This window comes from Brienomyrus brachyistius, chromosome 18 (assembly GCF_023856365.1).
Source record: "Brienomyrus brachyistius isolate T26 chromosome 18, BBRACH_0.4, whole genome shotgun sequence".
Lineage (NCBI taxonomy): Eukaryota > Metazoa > Chordata > Actinopteri > Osteoglossiformes > Mormyridae > Brienomyrus > Brienomyrus brachyistius.
The window spans coordinates 14,758,589-14,772,162 of record NC_064550.1 but is presented as its reverse complement, the minus strand read 5'-3'; positions in this window follow the sequence as shown (position 1 = coordinate 14,772,162).

Here is a 13,574-nt window from a genome sequence, read left to right as displayed (position 1 = left end):
CGATGGCTGGGCCCCCAGTACCCAGTCGAGGTCTCTGGGAAACTCAGCCCATCGCTGTGGTCCTTAAATTAAAATTCCCTTCCTTTCTCCTCGCTGTCTTGCCCCATCTTCTTTAGAAAGAATGTGAATTACTACTTGTTTGCATGAGTTTGAGACTGGTTGCATGTTGCATGCTATCCCCGTGTCATGTGGGATTCCTCCTGCAGTGCAAAAACATAGTTTAATTGATGGCTCTAAATTGCTTAGTGTGTGTGTGTGTGTGTGTGTGTGTGTGTGTGTGTGTGTGTGTGTGTGTGTGCTTGCCCTGTGATTCCATCGTCCATGACCATGACGTGCGTGCGTGTGTGTGTGCTTGCCCTGTCATTCACTAGCTTCCTATCGTCCTTGACTATGATGTGTGTGTGTGTGTTGTGTGTGTGGATGTCCGGAAGAACCTAACCAATCATAGATAATAAGGTGAGCAATAGCCCCATCTACTGTTGTCTTTAATAAAAGCAGGAACAAAATGCATCTAACCTTAAGAATACGGTAAGTAGTAGCCCCATCTAGTGGCGTCTTTAAAATAACAAGAACAAAGTGGGATTTGTGGAAAAGAAGTTTCTGCTCTGGTATGGATGCAGTAAGGCAGAAGTAAAGGAGACCACGTCACTGACATTGTGGATTGTCGTTTCCCCTGGTCATACACCTCATACCCCATATGCCCAGTGTTCAGCAGGGCAGACGACCTACTGCTTTTGCTCTTGGATGTTTAACTACAAGGTTCTTCTCTCTGTGCTGAAACTGCTTATCCAAACCTCGCATAACTTCAGTAGCACTTGGGTTAATGTTTTGGGCAATACTTCCAGGTGCATTCCAGAAGTCAGTGGACAGCACAATCTGCGAGCAAAATTGAACAAGCAACCCCGTATTCCAATGAAACTACAAGTATGCAGCAGCTCTGTGGCTCCTGGTACATTGGTTTTTAAGATACCCTGAGTCCAAATTTAACAGTGTATCATTCCTCTGAAATGATCAATGTAATAGCAAAGTGTCACCACTTGGTGGCACTATCCTTCTAGAGTCAAACCAGCCAGTAATTCTGCATTTAAAGAGTTGAGTTGTGTGTGTGTGTGTGAGTGTCTCCTCTCTGTGCAGGGTGTCTCCTCTCTGTGCAGGGTGTCCCCTGTCTGTGCAGGGTGTCCCCTCTCTCTGCAGGGTGTCTCCTCTCTGTGCAGGGTGTCTCCTCTCTGTGCAGGGTGTCCCCTGTCTGTGCAGGGTGTCCCCTCTCTCTGCAGGGTGTCTCCTCTCTGTGCAGGGAGTCTCCTCTCTGTGCAGGGTGTCCCCTTTCTGTCCAGGGTGTCTCCTCTCTGTGCAGGGTGTCCCCTCTCTGTGCAGGGTGTCTCCTGCCTGTGCAGGGTGTCCCCTTTCTGTCCAGGGTGTCCCCTCCCTGTGCAGGGTGTCCCCTTTCTGTCCAGGGTGTCTCCTCTCTGTGTAGGGTGTCCCCTCTCTGTGCAGGGTGTCCCCTCTCTGTGCAGGATGTCCCCTATCTGTCCAGGATGTCCCCTCTCTGTGCAGGGTGTCTTCTCTTTGTCCTAAGTGTACCCTGCACCATATCCTGTGGTTTTTGGGATAGAATCCAGGGTCACTGTAACCCTCAAATTCATAAGTGTGTTTGTGGATTAGGTTTATATAAGTAAATGGTCCCCACAATGTATTAAAAACCTGTTTTTTTACATTGTGGGGGCCATTTCTCAGGTCCCCACAAAGATATGTGAATCCAGTAAAAAAAAAAAAAAAAAAAAAAAGTAAAAATGCCAAAAGTCTCATATTTTGTTTGGTTACTTTTGGTTAAGGTTAGGGCTGGGCAGGGGTTAAGGTTGACATGTTGTGACTTGAGTTTTCCCCATAGAAATTAATGGATATAATTACAAGCCTGTGTGTGTGTGTGTGTGTGTGTGTGTGTGGGTGGCTGGCTGGCTGTGTGTGGCCTAACTCATTCACTGACATGGACAGAGTCATACCCTGTGGATAATTTTAAAGACGCCAATGCACCTGACTGCATGTTTTGGGTGTTACGGAACTCAGCATATACCCCAAGGAGCACCATCTGGTATGGGGAGAACATGCAAATTCCACACACACGTGCAGAGCGGGAGCAGGATTCAAGGTGCCCACCACTGTGTTGCCCTTTTCCGGGAAACATAACAGCAGATTATGCTAATGGGACTATTTCAGTATGCAAAGCACCAGCTCCGGTGACAGAGCTAGTGTTACCAGATCTAACAAAAGCTGATGGGAAGGGAAATGGGGAGGGCATGGAGGTCTGCAGCTCCCTTGGAGGTCTATAGCTACAATCGAGGTCTGCAGCTCCTATCAAGGTCTGCAGCTCCCATGAAGGTCTGCAGCTCCCATGATGATCTATAGTTCCCTGTTGGTCTGCAGCTCCCATGATGATCTATAGTTCCCTGGAGGTCTGCAGCTCCCATGATGATCTATAGTTCCCTGGAGGTCTGCAGCTCCCATGATGATCTATAGTTCCCTGGAGGTCTGCAGCTCCCATGATGATCTATTGTCCCCTGGAGGTCTGCTGCTCCGATTGAAGTCTATAGTTCCCTGTTGGTCTGCAGCTCCCATGATGATCTATAGTTCCCTGGAGGCCTGCTGCTCCGATTGAAGTCTATAGTTCCCTGGAGGTCTGCAGCCTACCACACTGATGATTTTACATCATCTGCTGCAGTGCTCCTGTAGTTCAGCAACAGAGCCTTGTGCTACCAGCACAGAGGGCATGTGCTAATATCCCATGGAGGGCATGGAAATTGTAACCCTTCTCTCTTTTGTGTGGGAGATGGTAGATTCCACCTGCACCAGCTTACTCCACTCAGTGGTCAACATTCGTCTGAAGGCCACCTGAGATCCTGTCAGCGTTAATCCACGTAAAATAACCAGTCTCATAAGGTCTTCGGGGAATTCCTTTGAGAATGACTTTTTATGGCCTTAATGAAGTCGCACTGTTCGAACTTGTCTGTTGTTGGTAACGGTTTTGGTTTATGAAGTTCCTATTGGACAGGGATCACCTGATTAATTACCAAAGAAAGCAGATCCAAATTACTGTTTAATTAGGTGGATATATCTTGGAATGCGAGTCCATTTTCACACCTGATAATTCTACATTTGATTACCTTGCTCAGCAATAAAATGAAAGATGGTCAGTCCTGCTGTCGCTTTATATTTTCTCTCTTGGGATAATTTGTAATAATACAGACAAAACGGTCGTATCAGACTCAATGCTGAAATGCAGAGAAGCAGAAAAACAACTTTCTCATGGCGCTGAACTCGATTCTTCGTTTGGAATTCCATCACCCCAAGAACCCTTAGCATTATGCATCTTATCAGCTGAACGTCAAACAATGGGCTCATTCAATATAAACAGAATGTTGTCTTGGGATTTAACATGTAAACACGTGTACAGTGCAAATTTACAGGAGCGCACTGATTCGTTTCTCAGGTCTTAAGCCGATCTTAGCTGTAGGGTTGTATGGAAATTGCAATTACGAGGATTTCTGAAGACTTCATTGCTGGAGGTCAAGTTGGCTTAGACTATGCAGCGTCCATAATACAACCCTCGGATGACGAGGAGGTCTGAAGTTTCATGTAATGTGGCAGCCTAACTATGGCACTCATTTTTCTAACCAAAGGTCTACTGAGAATTAGGGATAGAGCTTCCATCCCAGAAATCCTCTTCCAGAGTACCTCCCACTTGTGGCACTGTGGTAATCAAATACTATCCTGAACCAGACCTGTCATGGGTGTTGCTGCAAGGCCAGGAATACTCTCACACATCACAGCCGGGCCGGGAGAGATTGCTTGTATATCTGTCTTACATATGGTATGGGAGAGACAGACCAGTCTCACATCTGGGCTGGGAGGGACTGGTCTTACACAGTAGCTTTACAGTGAGACAGAGAAAGAAAATATTCAGTGATTTCATTTGTCCCTTAAATGTTTCAGGCAAATATAAAACTACATCAATGATATGCAAAAAGACTAACCAGATCTCCAGGACAGTGACGTATAACATGTAAAACAGCAACGCAATGAACAAATACAGGCAACAGTGCGTAGCTGTTCATTAACCGTAAATGAGTTATAACCATCTGACAGCGTATGTTATGTGTAATATAGCTGACGCTCTCTCAGCTTGTACAGACACACAAAAACACAGACCTATATGCTGCAGCACCTGTGGTTTTGCTGTACTTCTGTACACCAACTAGGGTTGGAGGGTGATGGTCTGGGAGTCCATACCTCACTGCTTGTAGCAGAAGCTGTGGTCCAGCCAGATGCTAAAATGGCAGCCATTAAGCTGGCTGTATACGTCAGACAAAACTGAGGGAATTGACATTGTTTTGGCAAAATAAATAAATGTCACAATTGTTTAATGTTTGCCGTGTAAATCATTTGCTTTGTTAGTGTGTATCCATTAGTGTTGTTTACAGGACTCACTTCCCTGTCTGTGCTGCTGCTAGGATTAAATCAATACTGGCTGTTAATAAAGAGAACAACTTCCATTTTAAAACAGCTGTTATATAAAAATGACTCACGCACTCCCCAAAATGCTGATCCAGGTATCGCGTTGGCCTGAATGAGGTGAGGAGAGATGGCTTTAAACGAGACAGTCTTTTAATTGGAGCCCTTAAGTCAGGGGTGTCCAATCTTATCCGTAAAGGCTCGGTGTGCGTGCGGGTTTTCCTTGCAACTCCCTAATTAGATTACTAATTAGAGGACTGATTGGCTGAAGAGTCCTCACACCTGGGTTTGAACAGCTGACCTGAAGGTTATCCCAAAAACCCGCATACACACCGGCCCTTTGCGGATAAGATTGGACACTCCTGCCTTAAGTGGACGCCAGACAGTACGGCACATGGTGGGTAGTTTACACAGTTGCTAAAGACACATATAAATTGGACCGGATTCACAAATGACAGGCCAAGGGCAAGACACGACACGAGTATTAATAATGGTAACATACAGACGTTATTTACATGGCTGGCGAGCATGCTGGGATATGCAAATGAATCCGCTACTTAGAGGCAGCATCATTTTAAGTATGCGACAGATTGTTCTCGTTGATTAATTTTTAGTCCAGACATCATTTGAAGTATACGCTCACCTTCAGCTTATCACCCTTAGACGTTCCCAAGAAGGTGCTAATAGTATTGTGGTCTTCAAGCTGTTACACCAACATGAGCATCCTGTTTAACCCTTACAGATCACTGTGCACCAAAACAAACAGGCACAAAAACTATTATTTCGTACGAGTCATCTCGCTCATGGCCAGCAGCACCCGTACCTCCCCTTAGTACCTCACTGTTATAAATAACTCACCGTACCTATTGTCTCATGCTGCATATGCTGTTTTTATTCCAGCTTTGCTTGCACTGATATGCACTCTTGCAGATTTTGTACATTTACCATCCTAACACACAGTGTATATCAACCGGACTGTATGTGACTGTTGTCTTCCCCTAATTGTGTGTGTATATGCTGTATGCATGAGAGCCATTAACAACCAGAGAGAAATTCCTTGTTTGCGGGAATATAAACCTGATTCGATTCAATTCAGTTCATGTTTTTATAAAGCGCCTTTCTCAACAGTCACCGAACGAACGAGAGACGAGTGTGAGAGAAGCTCATTAGTACGACATTTATATAGTATGGTGCGTGAACCAGGGAAAAGGGAAGGGAAGAATCGCAATGTTACAGTGGGGAATTATGAAGGAGGGATGAATCACGTACAGTAGCAGCTCTCAACACACAAGGATTTATGACACAAAACAGAACACAAAGAGAGAACCGGAAAATGAATAGACCACAACGGGGTCAAAAACAAAACAGGGAAAAAAGAACTAATTACAACTAGCCACGAACAAAACTAACAGTTAAAATACAAGGTGAAATGAGGGGACTGAACAAGGAGCAGTAACTAACACTAACAACGTAGGAACAAGTATTCTGTATTCCATCGATTAATCGAGTAATCGGATAAGAAACACTTTTGTCTTATTGAAGAGCAATAGTAACTACTCCAAAGTGCAAGACAAGTCTCTTAAAACGAACAACTAATTGATTTCCTTTTTAGAAACATTTTCAAGAGTTAAACTGCATACAATGTCTGTCAAAAGAACTAAAACCTTTTATTGCATTTATGTACATATTTGTTGTTTTGTTTTTCAACACTAAGCAGTTTAATACTAGGAACACAAGTGAAACAAAACATTACTCCAAAACCAAACAGACACAGGCAAGAATGACCAGAACAGATATAAAACAAATACCGATACTACAAGACAATGACCAAGTAACCAAGAGGGAAAAAAATCTTTCTGACAGCCTCGAATGCACAACTGTGGGAGAGGCTTGGTCCTCTACTGTACTATAGGCCCATTTAGCCACATGGTGTCCCAGGGTGCAGTAGATTATACTAGGAGTTAAGGGACTACAAGACAGAGGAGGGAACACAATGGCCAGTGACACCTGCTGGCCAAATTGGAAAAATTACAGAGAACAGGACAAGGCAGGGACAGATCCCGACAGCCAGAAGACAATGATTCTGATTCTTGAGTTCTGTATGTATGTTTGGAAAAATATTCCATGTGCAGTGTTTAGTGGCCTCATGTGGGGGCATACTGGAATTTACCGTGAAGAAGGAGGGACCACCGAGAGTGGGGTGGGGGGGTCGATGAGGCGACAGGTGCCCGCGGCTACTCGTGTCAATGAATAACAAAGCTGTTTTTATTCTATGGAACTAGTGTCTCTTATCTATACTTTCTGGGAAAATAAATTACAGCGAGCTGATCCCGTGGGATTGGAGGTGAACTGATGGGATTTCCTCAAGTGGTTTTATCTGGATCCATCCTGGGAAGTGACTTTTTTATTGGCCATATATTATTGGATGACAAGACCACAGACCACGGGGAGAACATCATCATGGGGCCAGAATCCTCGGCGCTCTCTTGCAGCCAGTTCAAGCAGGAAGTGATGAAGGCTAATGACTTGTACAGTACTTATGCTGTAGCGAAGTTTGTGACAGAATTTTTGAAAAACACTGGCTGGCTGAGGAAGACTAACAGAATCATTCACTAATTTACAGCATTCTGGAGAATGTTCTCTTCGTCCTTCCATACATACATTCATCTCTCCATCTTCCTCACACTTGTCCTGGTCGCGTTCTCTTCACGTCACATGGAATTACAAAGTAACAGCTCAGCTCTCCTAAGAACTACTTTTTTAACCCAGTACCCTTAAATAAATTTGCAATGACACTCTGAAAGGAGGATCCACAAAAGGATAACCTTGTCTAAAAAGAGGGTGTTTTTTTATTAAAATCCTGGTAGGTATTACTGTGTACAACAGTGTAACAACAGTTAGCTGTTGTCTGTGATTTTGAATCATACTTCATTTGAGATATAAAATGCTTCCAAACAGTATTTAGAATTTGGAATTCAGTAACACCCAAGGCAGTAGATTTGTGTATGAACAGTTGGGACATGTCCTTACCAGCATTGTGGGAGTACCATGTGTGTTTATGGGGGCGGTGGGGTTCAGGGCTGAGTTGCTAATGTTGAAGCCAAAAAAGCTGTTATTGAATTCCAAAATGTATCATTCTAGGGATGGGTCTTGTCTGAACCAAGGACAGTGAACTGCTCTAGTCACAGAGAGGCTGAACCATGAGGTAATTCATTTGAAAAATATGTTTGGAAAATGAGCATAATTTCAGTAGGAAACAATACTGTTGTCTCGCATCCCCCATGGGTACCTCTGTGTGTGTGCACGAGTTGTTCTGTTTATATCACATTGTGGAAACCAGATGTGTCACGATCCAAAAATACAACAGAGACAAGAGCAGGCGTATGGACAAACAATGAGGGGGTTCTAGAAATTCTTTGAAAAAAATAAAAGTGGGCAGTGGTGGCTTAATGGTTAGGGAAGCGCAGGTTGCTGGTTCGAATCCCCGACCAGCAAGGCACCACTGAGGTACCCTGAGCAAGGTACCGCCCCAAGCACTGCTCCCCGGGCCCTGAATTAGCTGCCCCCTGCTGTGTCTCATTGTCACATATGGGTTAAATGCAGAGGACACATTTGGTTGTTGTGTGCTGTGGTGTGTCAACAATGGCAACTAATCACTAAATTCTAATTTATTAAAGAAACTACAGTGCTAACAACAGTGAAAGGCACAGGAGCACATAGTGGGGCAACATTAATGACCAGCCAGGACTGGAGAGCACTCTTATCCAAGACTAACGAGGGAGCAGACGAGGGTCAGCTGAAGTGATCCATATAAGGACTGAATCAAGAGGCAAGACAAATGAGCAACAGATGTGACTCATTAGAGCCACACTAGGGAGAGAACAAGAGGGTTAGGGTTAGGGTTAGGGTTAGGGGCAGGAATGCGGGGAGTGACAAGATGTTACCACGATGTGATGTAAAGCTGACGTTGTGGGGTCCATTTTTTCAGTTGCCCAAAGGGGCAACACCATTTTATAAAAGTCTGTGACTGAAATCATAAGAATTGAAATCCCAAAAATCTTGTATTTTATTTGATTACTTATGGTTAAGTTGCTGGGTAGAGTTTAGGGCTTTCATAGTTGGGATTAGGGTTTTTCCCATAGAAATGAATGTTAAGTTAACCCAGCTAACTGAGAAATTCTGAACTGAACTGAGTAATTTTTGGATGGGATGCCAGTCAATTGTAAGGCACAATTTAGAGACACCAGCTAAGCTACCATACTGCCCCCTAGGACCAACAAGTAGTATAATATCATAAATGATGTGGAACAGCTCGCTACGGGAGGAATTTTTCTGAAATGCCTCAGTGGTGCTTCTAGTAATCTCTCAACCATGAGACAATCATTATCCTGAGCTGCCTGAAATCAGGGCCACGGTTCCCCGTTCCTGCAGTCCGTTTATGAGCATAGCTTTGTCTGCCGCGGCACTGGGGGAATACCCTATGGCATCTGCCCGGCCTTATCTGATTTGCGTGTCACACGGGCTCCATGCGGGGCGATAGGGGAGGAGATTCCTCCAAACTGTAAACGTTTTACACCTGGGCTGCAGTCGAAGTGCGTCACATGACCCGCGCTGGCTTATTTTCTAGCGCGTCGTCTTGGTATGGGGCAATCAGATTGGATTGTTATACCGTGACAGGTGCGACCTGGGACTTTAAAGCCCTCTGCAGGGGACCTGTGCCCTCAGGTGACCCTAGGGTGAACAGCATCACTATAACCAGCCAGGTGTTCGTCAGTGTAAACTGTAAGTAATATCCTGGATAACAGTGTCTTGGGGGGCCCTGAAATGAACATGCAGGCTCTGTGTCGTTGACAAGACGCAACAATAATTTTGACAGGCTTTGGAAGTATCAACAGAATTATAATTAACATTTACCTGGGGATTATGGGAGGTACCTGTTATGGTTGGTTATAGTTATTACAGAGCTATGTGATGAAATGGACCACCAGTCATTTTGCTTAAATCAAGAATGTCCCCCCTGGGATCAATAAAGTAAATCTCAGCTTATCTCAATTCACTTTGGCACATTTTGTGTTATTTTGTGTCACGGATTTTTTTAAATGCTACGTTTTGAATTGTAGTCTTTTATCCAGAAAATAGCACAAGTGAACACTGTCAGTCAGATTTAAAGATTTTTATTGATGTGATATTTTATTACTAGGATTGACTTCCTATTCAAGCTACACCTCCGCGTTGTGCCATGTTGGGATAGGCTCCAGACCCCCTGTGATCCTGTCCAGGATAAGCAGCTGGATGATTGATGAATAGGTATTATTAATAAAATGTGACAATGTGACTTTCTTTTAAAACAAATTCATGGTCCCTGAAACTTTTTACATTTTTTAAATGGTAAAATGGTAAATGGACTGCATTTATATAAGACTTTTCTACTCCTACAAGCACTCAGAGCGCTTTACATTTCATGCCTCACATTCACCCATCCACACACACATTCACACATCGGTGGTGGAGGCTGCCATGCAAGGCGCCAACCTGCACACCGGGAGCAATTTGGGGGTCAGTGTCTTGCTCAACGAGACTTTTAGATGCAATTCAGTACTCTTTAGTCATTTCTGGGACTTGAACCTACAACCATCTCTTTTATCTAAACATAATCGTTTTGTCTAACCTAATTTTTATCAGAACCAGCTTCACAGCATCCCACTGTCTCTGTCAAGTTTGGGGTTTTTACAGGCATGACACAAAAGAAACATCACACCCCAGCTGCAGCGGTTAAACGAATCGCACGCTCACAGGAGTCCACTGAAGACCTGTCTGTGACATGAGAAGATGGGAGAATGAGGATGAGGAGGATTGTGAAGAAGGAGCAAGTGGACAGAAATGACAGGGGGAAGCCTGACCTCCATGCTGAGAGAAAGGCAGTGGGCTTCAGGAGTGATTTCTGAGGGAATCTCTTCTGAAACCGAGGCATTCTGTCAGAAACTGAGGGGTGAGTTGTGCCTCAGCAGTTTAGGCTGCTGTGCATCAGAAGGTTGCTGGTTCAACTCCTGGTGCCTGATAAGCGATTTCATCATTTGGTCCTTGAGCAAGGGTCTTGACTCACAAGTGATCCAAGGACTGTCTGACTAATGTATGTCACTTTGGATGAAAGCATCTTTGGAATACATGGATGAATTCACAAAACTCTTTGACTTCGAAGAAGCCACCTTTGGTTTTCACCAAAACCAAAACATTTATATGGATCTTAACTTCAAATATACGCTAAAGAATACCATGATCCCAGCCTATAAAAAGCCATGAAAACAATCAAAGGCATTCACTAGTGAGGTCGCTGTTGCTGCTAGCATAACAGAAAGCATTGTGGAGTTTTATGGCTCTGCACATGGGAGTAATTACTATGCTGAAGGATGCATTACAATTGCAAATTAAATTACATGGTTGGTTTAATAATTCCAAAATTTTGATGAGGAGGGAGCCAGTGGCTCCACGTCTCTTCCCAACCTTCTGCAGGTCCTCCTGTGTCACGTTCGGCTTTGTTCCTGACAGGTCCCGTTTATCTGGGAGCACAGGTGTACTTAATTAGGATCCCAACGGCCACAATGGGTCTTTGCTGAAGGGTTTTTCCAAACAAGTTTATCCGGTCTGTTCCAGGGGGGCTCACTACGGGAAAAGCTAACAACGGCGAAGGATTCACAGACACTGTAATAAGTTATTTAAGCCAGATAATCAGGACTTTGTCATGTGCGGAATAATGAATAGCGTTTCACTTAACAGTAGCTTGTTTGTGAATGTAACGTAACTATATGCAAATAAAGCAGTCTTATCTTTGAAAAAAGAGTCACCCTACCTCCAGGCTAAACACGATAACGAAAACTTATATAATGCCATATTTATACATATATATATATAATGGATGTTTTGTTTACCAGCCCATTTCTTTTACGCAAACACTCTAATGATCCTACAATTACGAAGACGCAGTTTTGCAGTTTGCCTTGAAGCCTTGTTGTTATTGGCTGTAAGCCCTGAGAAACCACAACAACGGCTTCTGAATATAAAAGTTCACCTTTCCGTTTAGCCATGACAAAGACAGGAACTTAACCATGGGCAATTTGGACAGACATTTTTAATATTTCTCTGAAACTGTTAGCTAAGCGGGAGGCATTTGTGGCCTCTGCATTTGAAACTAAATCAGTCGTATCAGATAATTGATATGGGTGGGAGACTATGTGTCCTGCCTGGTTGGAAGTCCTCAAAGATCAATCCCGCTCAGCATGTCCGGCTGATGTACATGGGGGAAGCTGTTCAGAATGTATGTAATGCATCAGTACTGTTAGTTCTGTATTTCAGAATGTTTTATTTTATCCCCATGCAGTACACATTAGTGTACATGAGGCCAAAGTAAAAATGAAATAAAACAAACAAAAATTAAACAAAACAGACTAAATAAAAAATAGAAAAGAAAAACAAAGTAAAAACTAAACAAATGAAAAAGAACAAAGCAAATGAAAACACAAAGCAAATGAAAAAAAAACTGAACAAAAAATTGAAACAAACTAAAACAAATCAAATGAGATAAACAAAAAACAGAAACAAAAGAAATAAAAAAGACCAAAAACAAAGCCAAAACAAAAATGAATCAGGAATGAAACAAAAGAAAAGAAAACACAGAGACAAAACAAAGCAAAAAAAAAACAGAAATAAAACAAAGCAAAAAACAGAGAAAATAAACCAAAACAAAATGGAGAGACAAGTAAGGAAGCATTTGGTTCATTTTCATGGAGATATTTTCTACAGGGTGTCAAAAGATGGATTTTCACAGCCAGGCTGACAGGAGAGGAAAATGAGTGGCAAGTTCACTTGGGCCTAATATACTCCATTGTTGCGTCTTGTTTTGGGCAGCCTCCTGCTGATGGCTGTTGTGCATCCCAAACCATTTTACATAAGGGTTGAAAGGGTATTTCTGAACAAACAAATAGGATTGATCGAGAGTTGCACTGCGGGGTAGCGTACACCGACGCCGTCCAGATGGCCTTTCTTATCAGCTGTGATCGCTCTGAAATATTGGCCCAGCTGCCACGACTCCTAACAGCACAGTCATATACGACCATGCCAAGGCTGCTAATGGTGCCATCATAAATGCCCCTTAAGTTTCACAAGCTCCAGGCTTCTGTCATCCCATGATCTGTAATGAGTTTGGGGTAAGGCCCCCTTTTCAGATAGCTGTCTTTGTAGGTGCCTGCAGCAGATTTAATTCAGGTGGCCACTGAGGAGTGATAATAAAGTAATTGCTGAGGGGTCAGGCCTCTGTGCCTGTGGTCGGAAAGTCACCAGTTTGAATCATGTCCTCAGCAGAATAGTCACATCTCTGCTGAGTTCTTGAGCAAGGGTATTTAACCCCCTCCAAACTGCTGCAGGCATATTGGATGGACCGCTGGTCCTGTGCTCAGACTGCAAGCTTCGCTCTCACCTCTCTGTGCTTGTGTGTCTTAAAAATGGAGAGCAAGATGAGATATGTGAAAATTAAAGCATTCCAATATACCTGCTTGCGTGCAAATGGCAAATAGACCATAATTTAGATGGAGGGCTGACACATTACATTGCAACCCAAGCAAAGGGACTATGAGGCGAAGGTGATTCTGCAAAGCGTCATGGGTCATTGTGCAGAGCTGTCGCCCACTTTGTATGTACAGTAAACAAGCGTGTATGTGCCCATGAAACACAAGCAGAGTCACATGACCAGCACGGCCTCCGGCAGTTATGCCAGAAAACTTCTCAGCTCATGACAGAGGTAAACATCCCCCTCTCCCCAACAGTGAGTGCTTGCGGCCACCACTTTGTCTTTGAAGTCTAACAACTGGCCTTTATGCATTCCTCTGTGGGCTTTTTACTGCCGATAAAGCGAACGTGTGCTGTTATCTGGAACACCTGCGCAGGGTTTGCACAGGTATTGTGATTTCACACAGCTCGTTCTCCAGCACTGTTGGTTAGTTGGCTTAATTTGACCCCAGTGGGAACGTTTTTTATTTGTAACTCAAAGCTGTCGTACGCTGTTTACTGTGATTGTA